Source organism: Momordica charantia (assembly GCF_013281855.1).
Source record: "Momordica charantia cultivar OHB3-1 chromosome 5 unlocalized genomic scaffold, Mcharantia_2.0 BLBB01000005.1, whole genome shotgun sequence".
NCBI classification, from domain to species: Eukaryota; Viridiplantae; Streptophyta; class Magnoliopsida; order Cucurbitales; family Cucurbitaceae; genus Momordica; species Momordica charantia.
In genome coordinates, this window is record NW_028275163.1 from 15,384,071 (window position 1) to 15,388,721 (window position 4,651).

The window sequence follows — 4,651 nt, forward strand, 5'->3', positions numbered from 1 at the left end:
TTACTAAATAGAATCATATTGTAAAGCATTTCTCTTGTATAACCTATAGTTGTAAGTTACATCTTATGAATATTATTTTTAATCTACAGTTTTAATATGAATCCTATTCACATTGATTTTTATTTAAATCATTCAAATGATTTCTCTCATAATATATAGTTTCAATTTAGAATTAACCAATGTATTAATATACATACATATAAGCCCTAGCCCTTGAGCAATTTGGACATTTCAAATTCTTCCAAGAAACTTGATCATCATTTTACCATTGTGAGCTAGCAAGGAGACTTAGTAGACCTGCAGATCAGAAGCTTCAAAGATACGAGATTAATCGGTCAAACTCATTAACTGAATTAATAAACTTTCGTTAACGGTCACTCCACTAACGACCCGCAGATGCACTCTTCTCATTGCATAATATTTTTCGTGCCATGGATATATGATCATTAATGACAAGTCAATCTTTCACGAGTATTTTTACCTCTAGTTGGATCAAATTACCGTTTTACCCCTGATTAATTTTGCTCATTAAATACCACTGGTCCTCTAATGAACAACCTAGTTCTGGTTCGACCAATAATCGGGAGTCTCTCTCATGCCAGTGAGAGGGTGAGCACCCTTGTTCAAGTCCTGAAGTCAGCACTTAAGGGAAAACTCATCTACTCCCATAAAGTCAAGAATGAGCGAATTTTGTCTTGTGTACTTATGTTCTCAACTCCCCACTTGGCCTCGTCCCCAAAATGGTAGGAATGTTGAGTCGATGACTCGGGCCACTCTCATCTATACAGATCAAAGGATGAGCCTTCACGGGCAGGAATACATAACTCACTCAGGATTGAAAATGAGTTGCCTGGTCATCCTATGAAATAGCAATCTATCAGTCAACAGCGTAACATCTAAAGATTGGCTGCTTCGCGGTTCGATCTTATATAAACTTATTGTATAAAATACCCCAACTCGCATGTCTCCACACGAATGACCTGGATCGGGTCGTCTGTAACATTTCCAAAGTGGGTCATATCCATAGTGTTACCAAGATAAGGTACCCAGCCTTATCCATATACTATAGACCCTTTAGATTATTTCCGAGACATTATCCATATGTATATCGAGGGTATATTAAATATATACCCAATATATATATACTATCCCAGGTACATGAAAATAACTTTGATGTTTTGATAAGAAAACAATAGCCAATTGGATCTAAGAACCCTTATGGTTATGCAAACCCCTAGATCACAAATGCTAAAACCCCCAAATCGAGATGATGTCAACCCAAGGAAGAAGTTAGAACGGATTTACCTTGATGATCAATATTAAGAGTAGAGAAAACTTGTTTCTAAACTCAAGATTCGAACCACTCCACAAATAGCTTGATCAAGACTACTTGAATGATTCTAGCATGCAAATCTAACACTCAAGAATTGCAAAGAAAAACAAGCTCTAGGCTTTTTTAAGCAAAATAGCAACTTCATTCAATCATCAAAATCTGTCTTTCAAAGGAAACAAGCTAGGCTATTTATAGCCTCCAAAACAACCCTAAAAGTAACCTAAAGGCATTTGAAAGGTTGTAACTGATTACGCTTGTTTACATGCGTAAAAAGAAGGTTTTAGATGCTGTTTTTACAATGTTTCAACTTTGTTTCGGATTTTTCTCGATCGTTTGAGTTCCAATTCATGCAAAATTCATATATTATGGTTTGTGGTTGGCTTATATTGTATTTATGACATTTTAGGACCATTTGAGAGTGCAAATTAATCAAAAGAAGCAAAAAGACGAAAAAAGCTTCATGGGAGGCGCCAGACGCCTGCGTGCCTGCAGAAAAACAGTTTTTCTTCCAACTTTGCCCTTAATGAAACGCGTCTTCCAATGTGTTTTGGTGGTTCCAACCGATGCATACGTGTAGAAGAAGTGTTCCACTATCAGTTTGAGCACGATTTGGTCAGTCAAAAGAGTTGGAAATGGGTGATTCACCATCGTTTTAGGACCTACCTAACCAATTCTGCACAGCTATAAATTCCAGCAACTTCTCCACCAAAATCATCAAGTCTTGCTTCCTTCTCTTGATCACTTTTAGTGTTTCTTTGTTGCTTTCTAAGTACTTTTTAGTTGCTTTTGGTTTTTAAATCCCGAGCACTTTACATTCCTTTATTGAGCTTTGTTTTGTTTTCGTTTATACTTAGTTATTTTCTACCTATTCAAATTTATAAAAATCCAGCACTTTGCTTATCTTCCCTTTGCCTTTACTTTATTTTTAGTTAAGAGAATTGTGTTTTTGGAGGAAAGAGCACGTGACACTCCCCCTTGCTTGAAAGAGAAGGGCGAAGCTCTCAATCCCGAGAAAAACTCTCCGTTAGTTAACTTTTGTTTTTCACACATGCATTCCACATTCAACCATTTTACTTGCTGTATTTTCTTCAATATGTCGTTCTAAATTCCCGTCTCTAGCCCGGTTATGGATAGTTAGCCTTTTATTTCTAAAAAGGGTTGCTAAGAAGTAGTGTTTTTGCTTTCCACTCATTGCTCAACATGTTTTTCCAAAAAGTTAGGATTTAGAGAAGGCCACTGTAAGTTTTAACAAGTCAATACTGAAAAGGTTGCTTATTTGCATTGTTGAGTGGTTAAACCGAGGAGAGGAGCGCCTTAGACATAAGGGTTCCGCTTAAGTAGCCTAGACATAGGACCTTAACTCGAGCTTGTGACTATTTCCATCCTAAAACTAAGATATCTCTCGTAATAGACATATTAGGGAATGTCTTAGGACTTTGAACTTGCTTAGACATAAGTCAAGTGAAGAGCGTAGTCGTTGGTTCCTAAAGTAAAATGCATATCGTCCTTAGCATATCCTTGATTCTTTGTTGGCTAACTTGAAGTAAATCGGGCTAGATTTTATTATTATAAGTCCAAATCCCAAATCCAAAACCATTATTTGTGACCACTCCCCATTTTACAAGAATCACTCATTTCAACATTCACTATTCTTTAAAACTTCAGAGTTTGGAAATTATTTAGAAGTCCTTGAGGATCGATACTTGGATACTCCATCCATTTTATATTACTCTGACAGGTGTGCGCTTGCATCTATATAATTGTTACCACGCTTAGTGCGTGCGTTCAGCATAAACACCCAGTCAAGTTTTTGGCGCCGTTGCCGGGGACTTTAGTTTTAAAATTATTTTCAAATTCTTTTAGTTTTTATTTTTGTGAATTGTTGTTGGGTGTAATTTCCATCCACCGTTTTTGTTCTATATTTTTGGTCGTTTATCTCATAAGGTTAAGTTAAAGTGCATGAGCACAAGATCTTTTCTTCTACCCCTTGACCCTGAGATTGAGCGGACCCTTCGAAAAACTCAAAAGGAGCAAAGACTTCGAAAACAACTAGAAAAGCAAAAAGAGAGAGAAGGTGAAATCAGTCCTGAAAGTGAGGTAGAGAGTACGAGCACATCAATGGCAGATATTTTACCTCGTGATCCGGTTGATCCACCTGCTGTTAACGATAATATGAGGGATCATGCAAGAAATGATGAATTCAACCATATCCAGATGGCGGACAACACAGATGTGGCAATGCGAGAATATGCCGCCACGGCTTTTCAGAACTTTGGTTCAGGGATAGTCAACCCTATTCCAGCCCACACAAACTTTGAGCTTAAACCAATGATGTTCCAAATGTTGCAGACAATTGGACATTTTTGAGGGCAGGAACATGAGGATCCACATGATCATCTGAAATCATTCATTCAAATTGCAAATGCATTTCGATTACCTGGTATAACAGACGATGCTCCGAGACTAACACTTTTTCCATTTTCTTTGAAGGACCAAGCTAGAGCATGACTCAATGCATTTCCACCGGGATCCATCACCACATGGGGGTCGTTAGTGGAGAAGTTCTTAACAAAATTCTTCCCACCTACTCGCCACGCTGATATCAGAGAGGAGATCATCTCCTTTAGACAGTATGATCGTGAACCTGTTCACGAGGCGTGGGAGAGATTTAAAGAACTAATCAGGAAATGTCCGAACCATGGCTTGCCGGCATGCATCCAGATAAAACATTTCTTTAGAGGTTTAGATCATCCTACTAAGATGATGCTAAACAATGCTGCCAACGGAGCCTTTACAAAGAAGACATTCAACGAGATAGTTGACATCCTAAATGACTTAGCTTCACACAACGAACTATGGTGTTCGCAAAGATCTAGGGCAGCACCAAAGAAGCAAGATCCAGCTGGAGTTTTGGCTCTGGACATTGCGACCTCGATGCAAAAAGAGATGGTTACAATGAACCAGAGGCTAAAAGAGATGGCATTGGGAATAAAAAATCCATTAGCCACGCCGATACAACCTGTGCAGTCGGATTATTGCACTCCTGCCCCTGTTTGCCAAGTCAACGATCTCATTTGTTCATTTTGCAGTGAAAACCATATTTATGATAATTGTCCACATAACCCTGCTTCTGTTTTTTATGTAGGACATGGGAACAATAGGAACTTTAACCCATATTCGAACACCTACAACCCAGGTTGGAGGCACCACCCTAATTTCTCATGGGGAGGACAAGGAGGTTCGGGCGGTTTTAATCAAGGGTAGAGCCAACAGAACAAGCAGCCCTATGTTCCACCTACACAGCAATACATCCCACCA

General features: G+C 38.5%; 1 non-coding gene across 1 annotated transcript; it reads right to left on the bottom strand.

The window, feature by feature from the left end:
• Nucleotides 1-3,931: 3,931 nt before the first annotated feature.
• On the bottom strand, nt 3,932-4,038 carry LOC148211419 (small nucleolar RNA R71). Its single transcript, XR_015791168.1, has one exon. It is a non-coding gene; the product is annotated as a small nucleolar RNA R71 (small nucleolar RNA).
• Between the last annotated feature and the right edge of the window lie 613 nt (nt 4,039-4,651).